General features: G+C 45.7%; 7 non-coding genes and 1 pseudogene across 7 annotated transcripts; all 8 read right to left on the reverse strand.

The window, feature by feature from the left end:
* Positions 1–1144: 1144 nt before the first annotated feature.
* LOC130346744 (U2 spliceosomal RNA) lies at positions 1145–1335 on the reverse strand. The gene has a single exon (XR_008884893.1). It is a non-coding gene; the product is annotated as a U2 spliceosomal RNA (small nuclear RNA).
* A 2082-nt stretch (positions 1336–3417) lies between these two features.
* LOC130346741 (U2 spliceosomal RNA) lies at positions 3418–3607 on the reverse strand. The gene has a single exon (XR_008884891.1). It is a non-coding gene; the product is annotated as a U2 spliceosomal RNA (small nuclear RNA).
* Positions 3608–5196: 1589 nt separating this feature from the next.
* Positions 5197–5307, reverse strand: LOC130346742 (U2 spliceosomal RNA; annotated as a pseudogene).
* A 2108-nt stretch (positions 5308–7415) lies between these two features.
* LOC130346745 (U2 spliceosomal RNA) lies at positions 7416–7606 on the reverse strand. The gene has a single exon (XR_008884894.1). It is a non-coding gene; the product is annotated as a U2 spliceosomal RNA (small nuclear RNA).
* A 2091-nt stretch (positions 7607–9697) lies between these two features.
* LOC130346747 (U2 spliceosomal RNA) lies at positions 9698–9888 on the reverse strand. The gene has a single exon (XR_008884895.1). It is a non-coding gene; the product is annotated as a U2 spliceosomal RNA (small nuclear RNA).
* A 2086-nt stretch (positions 9889–11974) lies between these two features.
* Positions 11975–12165, reverse strand: LOC130346748 (U2 spliceosomal RNA). Its single transcript, XR_008884896.1, has one exon. It is a non-coding gene; the product is annotated as a U2 spliceosomal RNA (small nuclear RNA).
* A 2089-nt stretch (positions 12166–14254) lies between these two features.
* LOC130346749 (U2 spliceosomal RNA) lies at positions 14255–14445 on the reverse strand. The gene has a single exon (XR_008884897.1). It is a non-coding gene; the product is annotated as a U2 spliceosomal RNA (small nuclear RNA).
* Positions 14446–16516: 2071 nt separating this feature from the next.
* LOC130346750 (U2 spliceosomal RNA) lies at positions 16517–16707 on the reverse strand. The gene has a single exon (XR_008884898.1). It is a non-coding gene; the product is annotated as a U2 spliceosomal RNA (small nuclear RNA).
* Positions 16708–17003: the final 296 nt, after the last annotated feature.

The following is a 17003-nucleotide window of genomic DNA, read 5'->3' on the forward strand; positions in this document are numbered from 1 at the left end:
CATTTCCACCTTTTTTTCCCTTCTCTTCCTCTTACTTTTTTTTCACGTTTTTTTACGTTTTTCTCCTTTTCGCCTCTTTTCTGGGCGTATTATTCTTCTTTTTCTTCTTTTTTTTCGTCTAATGCATACCCCATCAGTGCAGCAATGCTTATTCAATACCGCCAGCAGATGGAGACACTGGGGGATAATTTTCTAAGGATTTATACTGATTTTTCCTGTCTGAATTTGTCGCACAGAAAGTTGCAGGCCAAATATGTGTGACATTTCTGCGACTTTAGCTTCTAGAGCATTTTTACAACATTATACATAGGTGCTGAATACATAAAAAGCGACTGTTCAGCGACAGACAAGTCGCATCGGCTGAAAGTAGGCCAGAATGTCAGTCCATGTTGGAGCAGGTTTAGATACAGTCTAAAGTATAGATCTCAAAGTCTGTGCACAGAATTTAGCAAGGGCCTCGCACCTTCTGATGCATCAGGTAGGTGCACAATAGCATAGCCTAACCCTCTGTACTTTGGTCTATATTGATGCGGGACATAGACAGCCAGCTGATGACCAATCCATTAGTGAAATGGATGGCTGGAAGCATTTGTCTTTGCCTTTGCAATACCACAGAAGCAATGCATGGTCAATGTACAGCAATGACACACCTGTGTGAACAGCCAGGAGACCCCCCCCCCCCCCCCCATGTTATGTTACATAGTTACATAGTTAGTACGGTCGAAAAAAGACATATGTCCATCAAGTTCAACCAGGGAATTAAGGGGTAGGGGTGTGGCGCGATATTGGGGAAGGGATGAGATTTTATATTTCTTCATAAGCATTAATCTTATTTTGTCAATTAGGAACATTCAGCACCCACCCGCTATCAAGGCAGCTGCCTATCATGTCATGCCCTACCTGCACAGGTGTGCTGGCTACTCAAATGATCCAATTAAGGAGGCCATTTAGTCAGCAGCAGCAGAAGTCCTGTGCCTGGACGCTCCAACAGCGGCCAGACACAAGCAGAAGCAGCAGAAGCAGCAGCAGCAGCACCACCTTTTGTTTTTTGGCTGCAGCAGCAAGGCCCACAGGGCTGGCTAGCTGGCTAGCCAGCAAGCAGGTAGCAATGAAAGTAGGAATCTTTCTTTTTAACCCTGTAAGGGGGTGGTGCACTGTACCCGAAGATACTGCCATATCGGGTCAATGCATAGGGCGACGGAAGCAAGCTTCGAAATCGGCCCCCGTTCTCAAAAATCCATTTAATATATGGTCCCCAGATAGGGGACGTATCAGATATTAAACTGATAAGAACAGATACTACACTTGATCTTAGCCAAAAGGCCGAGAAGCGATAACCGTGAAAGGGGCGGGCCCAACAAGGTCCCCTTCATGGGCACTATCACTGCTTGCTGTCAGGGAGGCTGCCAGACAATTTTCCATGCACACTCTGGGCTGGGGGGCAGTCAACCACCAGTACACACAGCAGAACCTAAACCCATACCATTATTGCTAAGCAGCAAGACAGGGGCCCATTGCACTCCCACGGGGCCTTTTTAAATGCAATCCATAACCCGGATTTGCCAGGAACCCTTCTTACTCCTCCTACTTGCATGTGACACTGGGCTTAGGATCTGCATAGGAAACACACACACAAGCACACACCTACCTTTGTTGCCTGCAGATGCCTCCTTGGCTGTCCCCAAACGGTATCAAACCAACACCCACGGGAAGCTGTAAGCATAGAGGACATGCCTGCACCCCATTGGACTTACCTGTGTGGGTTAAATCCGGGTTATTTGACAACCTATGGCGGTGATGGTTCTGCTCAGGCAGAGCAGTGCTGATGCTCCTCATAAAGCTGTCGCTGCTGTGAAGGTTCTAGGTGACATCACAAATCCCTATGGTTACATACACAACAAAGCTGGGTTGTTGTTGTTTACACTCTGCAAGGCCTGTGGAAGTGAGTGACATCATAGCACTGTAGTTCTGAGGGTTCTAGATGGATGCAACAATCTCCTGTTGCTTCTATGAAGGCCATAATAGACGACATCACCAAACAGCTCCATAGTCACATACACAGCAAAGGAGAGATGTTGTTTACACCTAGTGATGTCAGTGGTATTGAGTGACATCACAGCACAGTGCTAAGGCTCCTGGGCCTGGACACAGCAGCGGCTGCAATATCTCAACGGAGAATACGTTTATATATATGTGTGTGTGTGCGCGTATATATATATATATATATATATATATATATATATATATATTTCTCCGCCGAAATCACTTTTAAACCCATTTCCACCTTTTTTTCCCTTCTCTTCCTCTTACTTTTTTTTCACGTTTTTTTACGTTTTTCTCCTTTTCGCCTCTTTTCTGGGCGTATTATTCTTCTTTTTCTTCTTTTTTTTCGTCTAATGCATACCCCATCAGTGCAGCAATGCTTATTCAATACCGCCAGCAGATGGAGACACTGGGGGATAATTTTCTAAGGATTTATACTGATTTTTCCTGTCTGAATTTGTCGCACAGAAAGTTGCAGGCCAAATATGTGTGACATTTCTGCGACTTTAGCTTCTAGAGCATTTTTACAACATTATACATAGGTGCTGAATACATAAAAAGCGACTGTTCAGCGACAGACAAGTCGCATCGGCTGAAAGTAGGCCAGAATGTCAGTCCATGTTGGAGCAGGTTTAGATACAGTCTAAAGTATAGATCTCAAAGTCTGTGCACAGAATTTAGCAAGGGCCTCGCACCTTCTGATGCATCAGGTAGGTGCACAATAGCATAGCCTAACCCTCTGTACTTTGGTCTATATTGATGCGGGACATAGACAGCCAGCTGATGACCAATCCATTAGTGCAATGGATGGCTGGAAGCATTTGTCTTTGCCTTTGCAATACCACAGAAGCAATGCATGGTCAATGTACAGCAATGACACACCTGTGTGAACAGCCAGGAGACCCCCCCCCCCCCCCCCCATGTTATGTTACATAGTTACATAGTTAGTACGGTCGAAAAAAGACATATGTCCATCAAGTTCAACCAGGGAATTAAGGGGTAGGGGTGTGGCGCGATATTGGGGAAGGGATGAGATTTTATATTTCTTCATAAGCATTAATCTTATTTTGTCAATTAGGAACATTCAGCACCCACCCGCTATCAAGGCAGCTGCCTATCATGTCATGCCCTACCTGCACAGGTGTGCTGGCTACTCAAATGATCCAATTAAGGAGGCCATTTAGTCAGCAGCAGCAGAAGTCCTGTGCCTGGACGCTCCAACAGCGGCCAGACACAAGCAGAAGCAGCAGAAGCAGCAGCAGCAGCACCTTTTGTTTTTTGGCTGCAGCAGCAAGGCCCACAGGGCTGGCTAGCTGGCTAGCCAGCAAGCAGGTAGCAATGAAAGTAGGAATCTTTCTTTTTAACCCTGTAAGGGGGTGGTGCACTGTACCCGAAGATACTGCCATATCGGGTCAATGCATAGGGCGACGGAAGCAAGCTTCGAAATCGGCCCCCGTTCTCAAAAATCCATTTAATATATGGTCCCCAGATAGGGGACGTATCAGATATTAAACTGATAAGAACAGATTTTTTTTTTTTTTTTTTTTTTTTATCTAAAGCCGAGGAACGTGCTTTCGATTCACCCAAAGTGCAAGAAAAAGTGCAAACGTGTTACACTAAAAAAACGTGCACAAAGGATGCGGTCTATCGCAAGCCCTACTGATAAGAACAGATTTTTTTTTTTTAAGTTAACCCTCAGAACTCCATCAGAGCTCTAAGTTCTTATTTGAGCTTGATTTTTTTGTTCATCATCAGGAAAACCCGTTTTTCTTTATTTCTTTATCTTTTTTTAACAATAAAAGAAACCATATTTAAAACATAAAAAAATATTTAACCAAAACTAACAATGCAATATTTCACCAAAGAGGATTACCAAAAGGTCATTCCTCTTCTCCATGCAAAAACCATCAAGAACTCTAGGAAACCACAAGTTATTGCACCTCTCTGCATCTCACTTTTAGCTGGAACCGCCAGCCACGCCGGAACTTTGTATGTTTCCACAAATCTATCCACATCTGCGTGAAACGAACGATAAACTTTATCCCTTGCTTCATTGATTTTGTATCCCAATCTTTCTTTTAGACTACCCAAATCCTTGTCAAAGGCCTTTTTCTCTTTATTTGTCACACTCTCGAAAACAACATCAAGAGAGCCTCCATACCTTACCGGTATAAATTCATCTTCTTCATTTTCTTTCCTTTTCTTCTCCTCCACCACTTTTCTAGTTGGAGCTTCTTCCCCTTCCGGTTCTTCACTCACCTCAATTTCCTCCTCTCTATTTCTTTTCATACCCTCCTTCTTCTTCTTCTTCCTCTTAGGACACGTGCCTACCAGATGCCCCTCATCACCACATAGGTGACATTTTTTCTTTTCTTTACATGCTTCTGGTTCATGGCCTTCTCCTTGACATTTATAGCACCACAAGATGTCGCAGAAATCTTTCCTATGCCCGTACTTCTTACACTTTCGACAAAAGTCGTCCATGCCAGAAAAGAACAGGTCCCCATTAACTGTACCAATCTTAAAACGACCAGGCGGATACATTAGCCTTCCATCAGGTGCTTTCTGAAACTTTACTTGAAATTTCCACTTCGTCGTCCAAAGACCGAATTGATTATATATCTTGCCTTTTGGCTTCACCTCCTCACAGAATCTGGAAAGGAACAAAACAATCTCCTCTTCTGGGATATACGGACTGTACATCCTTACAGTTAGAAGTCTTTCCTGCATCGGAAAATGGGGAGTAATCTCTACCCCTGCCAACACGGTTTGCGACTTCCACAGCAATGCTTTATTGCAGAACATACCACAGTCCTCCTCCGAAACCAGAACCACGTCATAGATACCACTTCTTGGAAATTCCAGCATGGATAATATCTGTTCCTTCTTCAGCTCAAAGAGCTTGAACAAAATCTCTTCCACTACGAAAAATAAGCCTCTCTCCTTCTTCTCAGGGTCCAAAAGAGTAACACGAACTCCATTTCGTAGTCTGGCGTAGCTAGGTACACCTACAGCAGGATCTTCTGTCTTGCCAGCCTCCTCCATCGCAGAACAAAACACCTCCCCTACTGCAAGCAGGTAGGTGGTGATCGCTCCTCGTTGCCCGGGGACTAAGCCGCTACCCTGATGTCAGCAAGGGGGTTTAGTCCCACCAAAAGATGGAACGATCCCCCAGGGAAAAGGAGCGGGTACCCCGGGCACCTTCCAGCCAGATCAAGCAAGCAAATACTACACTTGATCTTAGCCAAAAGGCCGAGAAGCGATAACCGTGAAAGGGGCGGGCCCAACAAGGTCCCCTTCATGGGCACTATCACTGCTTGCTGTCAGGGAGGCTGCCAGACAATTTTCCATGCACACTCTGGGCTGGGGGGCAGTCAACCACCAGTACACACAGCAGAACCTAAACCCATACCATTATTGCTAAGCAGCAAGACAGGGGCCCATTGCACTCCCACGGGGCCTTTTTAAATGCAATCCATAACCCGGATTTGCCAGGAACCCTTCTTACTCCTCCTACTTGCATGTGACACTGGGCTTAGGATCTGCATAGGAAACACACACACAAGCACACACCTACCTTTGTTGCCTGCAGATGCCTCCTTGGCTGTCCCCAAACGGTATCAAACCAACACCCACGGGAAGCTGTAAGCATAGAGGACATGCCTGCACCCCATTGGACTTACCTGTGTGGGTTAAATCCGGGTTATTTGACAACCTATGGCGGTGATGGTTCTGCTCAGGCAGAGCAGTGCTGATGCTCCTCATAAAGCTGTCGCTGCTGTGAAGGTTCTAGGTGACATCACAAATCCCTATGGTTACATACACAACAAAGCTGGGTTGTTGTTGTTTACACTCTGCAAGGCCTGTGGAAGTGAGTGACATCATAGCACTGTAGTTCTGAGGGTTCTAGATGGATGCAACAATCTCCTGTTGCTTCTATGAAGGCCATAATAGACAACATCACCAAACAGCTCCATAGTCACATACACAGCAAAGGAGAGATGTTGTTTACACCTAGTGATGTCAGTGGTATTGAGTGACATCACAGCACAGTGCTAAGGCTCCTGGGCCTGGACACAGCAGCGGCTGCAATATCTCAACGGAGAATACGTTTATATATATGTGTGTGTGTGCGCGTATATATATATATATATATATATATATATATATATATATATATATATTTCTCCGCCGAAATCACTTTTAAACCCATTTCCACCTTTTTTTCCCTTCTCTTCCTCTTACTTTTTTTTCACGTTTTTTTACGTTTTTCTCCTTTTCGCCTCTTTTCTGGGCGTATTATTCTTCTTTTTCTTCTTTTTTTTCGTCTAATGCATACCCCATCAGTGCAGCAATGCTTATTCAATACCGCCAGCAGATGGAGACACTGGGGGATAATTTTCTAAGGATTTATACTGATTTTTCCTGTCTGAATTTGTCGCACAGAAAGTTGCAGGCCAAATATGTGTGACATTTCTGCGACTTTAGCTTCTAGAGCATTTTTACAACATTATACATAGGTGCTGAATACATAAAAAGCGACTGTTCAGCGACAGACAAGTCGCATCGGCTGAAAGTAGGCCAGAATGTCAGTCCATGTTGGAGCAGGTTTAGATACAGTCTAAAGTATAGATCTCAAAGTCTGTGCACAGAATTTAGCAAGGGCCTCGCACCTTCTGATGCATCAGGTAGGTGCACAATAGCATAGCCTAACCCTCTGTACTTTGGTCTATATTGATGCGGGACATAGACAGCCAGCTGATGACCAATCCATTAGTGCAATGGATGGCTGGAAGCATTTGTCTTTGCCTTTGCAATACCACAGAAGCAATGCATGGTCAATGTACAGCAATGACACACCTGTGTGAACAGCCAGGAGACCCCCCCCCCCCCCCCCCCCATGTTATGTTACATAGTTACATAGTTAGTACGGTCGAAAAAAGACATATGTCCATCAAGTTCAACCAGGGAATTAAGGGGTAGGGGTGTGGCGCGATATTGGGGAAGGGATGAGATTTTATATTTCTTCATAAGCATTAATCTTATTTTGTCAATTAGGAACATTCAGCACCCACCCGCTATCAAGGCAGCTGCCTATCATGTCATGCCCTACCTGCACAGGTGTGCTGGCTACTCAAATGATCCAATTAAGGAGGCCATTTAGTCAGCAGCAGCAGAAGTCCTGTGCCTGGACGCTCCAACAGCGGCCAGACACAAGCAGAAGCAGCAGAAGCAGCAGAAGCAGCAGCAGCAGCAGCAGCACCACCTTTTGTTTTTTGGCTGCAGCAGCAAGGCCCACAGGGCTGGCTAGCTGGCTAGCCAGCAAGCAGGTAGCAATGAAAGTAGGAATCTTTCTTTTTAACCCTGTAAGGGGGTGGTGCACTGTACCCGAAGATACTGCCATATCGGGTCAATGCATAGGGCGACGGAAGCAAGCTTCGAAATCGGCCCCCGTTCTCAAAAATCCATTTAATATATGGTCCCCAGATAGGGGACGTATCAGATATTAAACTGATAAGAACAGATACTACACTTGATCTTAGCCAAAAGGCCGAGAAGCGATAACCGTGAAAGGGGCGGGCCCAACAAGGTCCCCTTCATGGGCACTATCACTGCTTGCTGTCAGGGAGGCTGCCAGACAATTTTCCATGCACACTCTGGGCTGGGGGGCAGTCAACCACCAGTACACACAGCAGAACCTAAACCCATACCATTATTGCTAAGCAGCAAGACAGGGGCCCATTGCACTCCCACGGGGCCTTTTTAAATGCAATCCATAACCCGGATTTGCCAGGAACCCTTCTTACTCCTCCTACTTGCATGTGACACTGGGCTTAGGATCTGCATAGGAAACACACACACAAGCACACACCTACCTTTGTTGCCTGCAGATGCCTCCTTGGCTGTCCCCAAACGGTATCAAACCAACACCCACGGGAAGCTGTAAGCATAGAGGACATGCCTGCACCCCATTGGACTTACCTGTGTGGGTTAAATCCGGGTTATTTGACAACCTATGGCGGTGATGATTCTGCTCAGGCAGAGCAGTGCTGATGCTCCTCATAAAGCTGTCGCTGCTGTGAAGGTTCTAGGTGACATCACAAATCCCTATGGTTACATACACAACAAAGCTGGGTTGTTGTTGTTTACACTCTGCAAGGCCTGTGGAAGTGAGTGACATCATAGCACTGTAGTTCTGAGGGTTCTAGATGGATGCAACAATCTCCTGTTGCTTCTATGAAGGCCATAATAGACGACATCACCAAACAGCTCCATAGTCACATACACAGCAAAGGAGAGATGTTGTTTACACCTAGTGATGTCAGTGGTATTGAGTGACATCACAGCACAGTGCTAAGGCTCCTGGGCCTGGACACAGCAGCGGCTGCAATATCTCAACGGAGAATACGTTTATATATATGTGTGTGTGTGCGCGTATATATATATATATATATATATATATATATATATATATATATATTTCTCCGCCGAAATCACTTTTAAACCCATTTCCACCTTTTTTTCCCTTCTCTTCCTCTTACTTTTTTTTCACGTTTTTTTACGTTTTTCTCCTTTTCGCCTCTTTTCTGGGCGTATTATTCTTCTTTTTCTTCTTTTTTTTCGTCTAATGCATACCCCATCAGTGCAGCAATGCTTATTCAATACCGCCAGCAGATGGAGACACTGGGGGATAATTTTCTAAGGATTTATACTGATTTTTCCTGTCTGAATTTGTCGCACAGAAAGTTGCAGGCCAAATATGTGTGACATTTCTGCGACTTTAGCTTCTAGAGCATTTTTACAACATTATACATAGGTGCTGAATACATAAAAAGCGACTGTTCAGCGACAGACAAGTCGCATCGGCTGAAAGTAGGCCAGAATGTCAGTCCATGTTGGAGCAGGTTTAGATACAGTCTAAAGTATAGATCTCAAAGTCTGTGCACAGAATTTAGCAAGGGCCTCGCACCTTCTGATGCATCAGGTAGGTGCACAATAGCATAGCCTAACCCTCTGTACTTTGGTCTATATTGATGCGGGACATAGACAGCCAGCTGATGACCAATCCATTAGTGCAATGGATGGCTGGAAGCATTTGTCTTTGCCTTTGCAATACCACAGAAGCAATGCATGGTCAATGTACAGCAATGACACACCTGTGTGAACAGCCAGGAGACCCCCCCCCCCCCCCCCCCCATGTTATGTTACATAGTTACATAGTTAGTACGGTCGAAAAAAGACATATGTCCATCAAGTTCAACCAGGGAATTAAGGGGTAGGGGTGTGGCGCGATATTGGGGAAGGGATGAGATTTTATATTTCTTCATAAGCATTAATCTTATTTTGTCAATTAGGAACATTCAGCACCCACCCGCTATCAAGGCAGCTGCCTATCATGTCATGCCCTACCTGCACAGGTGTGCTGGCTACTCAAATGATCCAATTAAGGAGGCCATTTAGTCAGCAGCAGCAGAAGTCCTGTGCCTGGACGCTCCAACAGCGGCCAGACACAAGCAGAAGCAGCAGAAGCAGCAGCAGCAGCACCACCTTTTGTTTTTTGGCTGCAGCAGCAAGGCCCACAGGGCTGGCTAGCTGGCTAGCCAGCAAGCAGGTAGCAATGAAAGTAGGAATCTTTCTTTTTAACCCTGTAAGGGGGTGGTGCACTGTACCCGAAGATACTGCCATATCGGGTCAATGCATAGGGCGACGGAAGCAAGCTTCGAAATCGGCCCCCGTTCTCAAAAATCCATTTAATATATGGTCCCCAGATAGGGGACGTATCAGATATTAAACTGATAAGAACAGATACTACACTTGATCTTAGCCAAAAGGCCGAGAAGCGATAACCGTGAAAGGGGCGGGCCCAACAAGGTCCCCTTCATGGGCACTATCACTGCTTGCTGTCAGGGAGGCTGCCAGACAATTTTCCATGCACACTCTGGGCTGGGGGGCAGTCAACCACCAGTACACACAGCAGAACCTAAACCCATACCATTATTGCTAAGCAGCAAGACAGAGGCCCATTGCACTCCCACGGGGCCTTTTTAAATGCAATCCATAACCCGGATTTGCCAGGAACCCTTCTTACTCCTCCTACTTGCATGTGACACTGGGCTTAGGATCTGCATAGGAAACACACACACAAGCACACACCTACCTTTGTTGCCTGCAGATGCCTCCTTGGCTGTCCCCAAACGGTATCAAACCAACACCCACGGGAAGCTGTAAGCATAGAGGACATGCCTGCACCCCATTGGACTTACCTGTGTGGGTTAAATCCGGGTTATTTGACAACCTATGGCGGTGATGGTTCTGCTCAGGCAGAGCAGTGCTGATGCTCCTCATAAAGCTGTCGCTGCTGTGAAGGTTCTAGGTGACATCACAAATCCCTATGGTTACATACACAACAAAGCTGGGTTGTTGTTGTTTACACTCTGCAAGGCCTGTGGAAGTGAGTGACATCATAGCACTGTAGTTCTGAGGGTTCTAGATGGATGCAACAATCTCCTGTTGCTTCTATGAAGGCCATAATAGACGACATCACCAAACAGCTCCATAGTCACATACACAGCAAAGGAGAGATGTTGTTTACACCTAGTGATGTCAGTGGTATTGAGTGACATCACAGCACAGTGCTAAGGCTCCTGGGCCTGGACACAGCAGCGGCTGCAATATCTCAACGGAGAATACGTTTATATATATGTGTGTGTGTGCGCGTATATATATATATATATATATATATATATATATATATATTTCTCCGCCGAAATCACTTTTAAACCCATTTCCACCTTTTTTTCCCTTCTCTTCCTCTTACTTTTTTTTCACGTTTTTTTAAGTTTTTCTCCTTTTCGCCTCTTTTCTGGGCGTATTATTCTTCTTTTTCTTCTTTTTTTTCGTCTAATGCATACCCCATCAGTGCAGCAATGCTTATTCAATACCGCCAGCAGATGGAGACACTGGGGGATAATTTTCTAAGGATTTATACTGATTTTTCCTGTCTGAATTTGTCGCACAGAAAGTTGCAGGCCAAATATGTGTGACATTTCTGCGACTTTAGCTTCTAGAGCATTTTTACAACATTATACATAGGTGCTGAATACATAAAAAGCGACTGTTCAGCGACAGACAAGTCGCATCGGCTGAAAGTAGGCCAGAATGTCAGTCCATGTTGGAGCAGGTTTAGATACAGTCTAAAGTATAGATCTCAAAGTCTGTGCACAGAATTTAGCAAGGGCCTCGCACCTTCTGATGCATCAGGTAGGTGCACAATAGCATAGCCTAACCCTCTGTACTTTGGTCTATATTGATGCGGGACATAGACAGCCAGCTGATGACCAATCCATTAGTGCAATGGATGGCTGGAAGCATTTGTCTTTGCCTTTGCAATACCACAGAAGCAATGCATGGTCAATGTACAGCAATGACACACCTGTGTGAACAGCCAGGAGACCCCCCCCCCCCCCCCCCCCCATGTTATGTTACATAGTTACATAGTTAGTACGGTCGAAAAAAGACATATGTCCATCAAGTTCAACCAGGGAATTAAGGGGTAGGGGTGTGGCGCGATATTGGGGAAGGGATGAGATTTTATATTTCTTCATAAGCATTAATCTTATTTTGTCAATTAGGAACATTCAGCACCCACCCGCTATCAAGGCAGCTGCCTATCATGTCATGCCCTACCTGCACAGGTGTGCTGGCTACTCAAATGATCCAATTAAGGAGGCCATTTAGTCAGCAGCAGCAGAAGTCCTGTGCCTGGACGCTCCAACAGCGGCCAGACACAAGCAGAAGCAGCAGAAGCAGCAGCAGCAGCACCACCTTTTGTTTTTTGGCTGCAGCAGCAAGGCCCACAGGGCTGGCTAGCTGGCTAGCCAGCAAGCAGGTAGCAATGAAAGTAGGAATCTTTCTTTTTAACCCTGTAAGGGGGTGGTGCACTGTACCCGAAGATACTGCCATATCGGGTCAATGCATAGGGCGACGGAAGCAAGCTTCGAAATCGGCCCCCGTTCTCAAAAATCCATTTAATATATGGTCCCCAGATAGGGGACGTATCAGATATTAAACTGATAAGAACAGATACTACACTTGATCTTAGCCAAAAGGCCGAGAAGCGATAACCGTGAAAGGGGCGGGCCCAACAAGGTCCCCTTCATGGGCACTATCACTGCTTGCTGTCAGGGAGGCTGCCAGACAATTTTCCATGCACACTCTGGGCTGGGGGGCAGTCAACCACCAGTACACACAGCAGAACCTAAACCCATACCATTATTGCTAAGCAGCAAGACAGGGGCCCATTGCACTCCCACGGGGCCTTTTTAAATGCAATCCATAACCCGGATTTGCCAGGAACCCTTCTTACTCCTCCTACTTGCATGTGACACTGGGCTTAGGATCTGCATAGGAAACACACACACAAGCACACACCTACCTTTGTTGCCTGCAGATGCCTCCTTGGCTGTCCCCAAACGGTATCAAACCAACACCCACGGGAAGCTGTAAGCATAGAGGACATGCCTGCACCCCATTGGACTTACCTGTGTGGGTTAAATCCGGGTTATTTGACAACCTATGGCGGTGATGGTTCTGCTCAGGCAGAGCAGTGCTGATGCTCCTCATAAAGCTGTCGCTGCTGTGAAGGTTCTAGGTGACATCACAAATCCCTATGGTTACATACACAACAAAGCTGGGTTGTTGTTGTTTACACTCTGCAAGGCCTGTGGAAGTGAGTGACATCATAGCACTGTAGTTCTGAGGGTTCTAGATGGATGCAACAATCTCCTGTTGCTTCTATGAAGGCCATAATAGACGACATCACCAAACAGCTCCATAGTCACATACACAGCAAAGGAGAGATGTTGTTTACACCTAGTGATGTCAGTGGTATTGAGTGACATCACAGCACAGTGCTAAGGCTCCTGGGCCTGGACACAGCAGCGGCTGCAATATCTCAACGGAGAATACGTTTATATATATGTGTGTGTGTGCGCATATATATATATATATATATATATATATATATATATATATATATATTTCTCCGCCGAAATCACTTTTAAACCCATTTCCACCTTTTTTTCCCTTCTCTTCCTCTTACTTTTTTTTCACGTTTTTTTACGTTTTTCTCCTTTTCGCCTCTTTTCTGGGCGTATTATTCTTCTTTTTCTTCTTTTTTTTCGTCTAATGCATACCCCATCAGTGCAGCAATGCTTATTCAATACCGCCAGCAGATGGAGACACTGGGGGATAATTTTCTAAGGATTTATACTGATTTTTCCTGTCTGAATTTGTCGCACAGAAAGTTGCAGGCCAAATATGTGTGACATTTCTGCGACTTTAGCTTCTAGAGCATTTTTACAACATTATACATAGGTGCTGAATACATAAAAAGCGACTGTTCAGCGACAGACAAGTCGCATCGGCTGAAAGTAGGCCAGAATGTCAGTCCATGTTGGAGCAGGTTTAGATACAGTCTAAAGTATAGATCTCAAAGTCTGTGCACAGAATTTAGCAAGGGCCTCGCACCTTCTGATGCATCAGGTAGGTGCACAATAGCATAGCCTAACCCTCTGTACTTTGGTCTATATTGATGCGGGACATAGACAGCCAGCTGATGACCAATCCATTAGTGCAATGGATGGCTGGAAGCATTTGTCTTTGCCTTTGCAATACCACAGAAGCAATGCATGGTCAATGTACAGCAATGACACACCTGTGTGAACAGCCAGGAGACCCCCCCCCCCCCCCCATGTTATGTTACATAGTTACATAGTTAGTACGGTCGAAAAAAGACATATGTCCATCAAGTTCAACCAGGGAATTAAGGGGTAGGGGTGTGGCGCGATATTGGGGAAGGGATGAGATTTTATATTTCTTCATAAGCATTAATCTTATTTTGTCAATTAGGAACATTCAGCACCCACCCGCTATCAAGGCAGCTGCCTATCATGTCATGCCCTACCTGCACAGGTGTGCTGGCTACTCAAATGTGATCCAATTAAGGAGGCCATTTAGTCAGCAGCAGCAGAAGTCCTGTGCCTGGACGCTCCAACAGCGGCCAGACACAAGCAGAAGCAGCAGAAGCAGCAGCAGCAGCACCACCTTTTGTTTTTTGGCTGCAGCAGCAAGGCCCACAGGGCTGGCTAGCTGGCTAGCCAGCAAGCAGGTAGCAATGAAAGTAGGAATCTTTCTTTTTAACCCTGTAAGGGGGTGGTGCACTGTACCCGAAGATACTGCCATATCGGGTCAATGCATAGGGCGACGGAAGCAAGCTTCGAAATCGGCCCCCGTTCTCAAAAATCCATTTAATATATGGTCCCCAGATAGGGGACGTATCAGATATTAAACTGATAAGAACAGATACTACACTTGATCTTAGCCAAAAGGCCGAGAAGCGATAACCGTGAAAGGGGCGGGCCCAACAAGGTCCCCTTCATGGGCACTATCACTGCTTGCTGTCAGGGAGGCTGCCAGACAATTTTCCATGCACACTCTGGGCTGGGGGGCAGTCAACCACCAGTACACACAGCAGAACCTAAACCCATACCATTATTGCTAAGCAGCAAGACAGGGGCCCATTGCACTCCCACGGGGCCTTTTTAAATGCAATCCATAACCCGGATTTGCCAGGAACCCTTCTTACTCCTCCTACTTGCATGTGACACTGGGCTTAGGATCTGCATAGGAAACACACACACAAGCACACACCTACCTTTGTTGCCTGCAGATGCCTCCATGGCTGTCCCCAAACGGTATCAAACCAACACCCACGGGAAGCTGTAAGCATAGAGGACATGCCTGCACCCCATTGGACTTACCTGTGTGGGTTAAATCCGGGTTATTTGACAACCTATGGCGGTGATGGTTCTCAGCATAGCATCTGTGCCCCAGAGCAGTCGCTGATGGATGCAACAATCTCCTGTTTGCTTCTATGCAAATCCCTATGGTTACATACACAACAAAGCTGGGTTGTTGTTGTTTACACTCTGCAAGGCCTGTGGAAGTGAGTGACATCATAGCACTGTAGTTCTGAGGGTTCTAGATGGATGCAACAATCTCCTGTTGCTTCTATGAAGGCCATAATAGACGACATCACCAAACAGCTCCATAGTCACATACACAGCAAAGGAGAGATGTTGTTTACACCTAGTGATGTCAGTGGTATTGAGTGACATCACAGCACAGTGCTAAGGCTCCTGGGCCTGGACACAGCAGCGGCTGCAATATCTCAACGGAGAATACGTTTATATATATGTGTGTGTGTGCGCGTATATATATATATATATATATATATATATATATATATATATATATATATTCTCCGCCGAAATCACTTTTAAACCCATTTCCACCTTTTTTTCCCTTCTCTTCCTCTTACTTTTTTTTCACGTTTTTTTACGTTTTTCTCCTTTTCGCCTCTTTTCTGGGCGTATTATTCTTCTTTTTCTTCTTTTTTTTCGTCTAATGCATACCCCATCAGTGCAGCAATGCTTATTCAATACCGCCAGCAGATGGAGACACTGGGGGATAATTTTCTAAGGATTTATACTGATTTTTCCTGTCTGAATTTGTCGCACAGAAAGTTGCAGGCCAAATATGTGTGACATTTCTGCGACTTTAGCTTCTAGAGCATTTTTACAACATTATACATAGGTGCTGAATACATAAAAAGCGACTGTTCAGCGACAGACAAGTCGCATCGGCTGAAAGTAGGCCAGAATGTCAGTCCATGTTGGAGCAGGTTTAGATACAGTCTAAAGTATAGATCTCAAAGTCTGTGCACAGAATTTAGCAAGGGCCTCGCACCTTCTGATGCATCAGGTAGGTGCACAATAGCATAGCCTAACCCTCTGTACTTTGGTCTATATTGATGCGGGACATAGACAGCCAGCTGATGACCAATCCATTAGTGCAATGGATGGCTGGAAGCATTTGTCTTTGCCTTTGCAATACCACAGAAGCAATGCATGGTCAATGTACAGCAATGACACACCTGTGTGAACAGCCAGGAGACCCCCCCCCATGTTATGTTACATAGTTACATAGTTAGTACGGTCGAAAAAAGACATATGTCCATCAAGTTCAACCAGGGAATTAAGGGGTAGGGGTGTGGCGCGATATTGGGGAAGGGATGAGATTTTATATTTCTTCATAAGCATTAATCTTATTTTGTCAATTAGGAACATTCAGCACCCACCCGCTATCAAGGCAGCTGCCTATCATGTCATGCCCTACCTGCACAGGTGTGCTGGCTACTCAAATGATCCAATTAAGGAGGCCATTTAGTCAGCAGCAGCAGAAGTCCTGTGCCTGGACGCTCCAACAGCGGCCAGACACAAGCAGAAGCAGCAGCAGCAGCACCACCTTTTGTTTTTTGGCTGCAGCAGCAAGGCCCACAGGGCTGGCTAGCTGGCTAGCCAGCAAGCAGGTAGCAATGAAAGTAGGAATCTTTCTTTTTAACCCTGTAAGGGGGTGGTGCACTGTACCCGAAGATACTGCCATATCGGGTCAATGCATAGGGCGACGGAAGCAAGCTTCGAAATCGGCCCCCGTTCTCAAAAATCCATTTAATATATGGTCCCCAGATAGGGGACGTATCAGATATTAAACTGATAAGAACAGATACTACACTTGATCTTAGCCAAAAGGCCGAGAAGCGATAACCGTGAAAGGGGCGGGCCCAACAAGGTCCCCTTCATGGGCACTATCACTGCTTGCTGTCAGGGAGGCTGCCAGACAATTTTCCATGCACACTCTGGGCTGGGGGGCAGTCAACCACCAGTACACACAGCAGAACCTAAACCCATACCATTATTGCTAAGCAGCAAGACAGGGGCCCATTGCACTCCCACGGGGCCTTTTTAAATGCAATCCATAACCCGGATTTGCCAGGAACCCTTCTTACTCCTCCTACTTGCATGTGACACTGGGCTTAGGATCTGCATAGGAAACACACA

The sequence above is a fragment of the Hyla sarda genome, unplaced genomic scaffold (genome assembly GCF_029499605.1).
Source record: "Hyla sarda isolate aHylSar1 unplaced genomic scaffold, aHylSar1.hap1 scaffold_800, whole genome shotgun sequence".
Lineage (NCBI taxonomy): Eukaryota > Metazoa > Chordata > Amphibia > Anura > Hylidae > Hyla > Hyla sarda.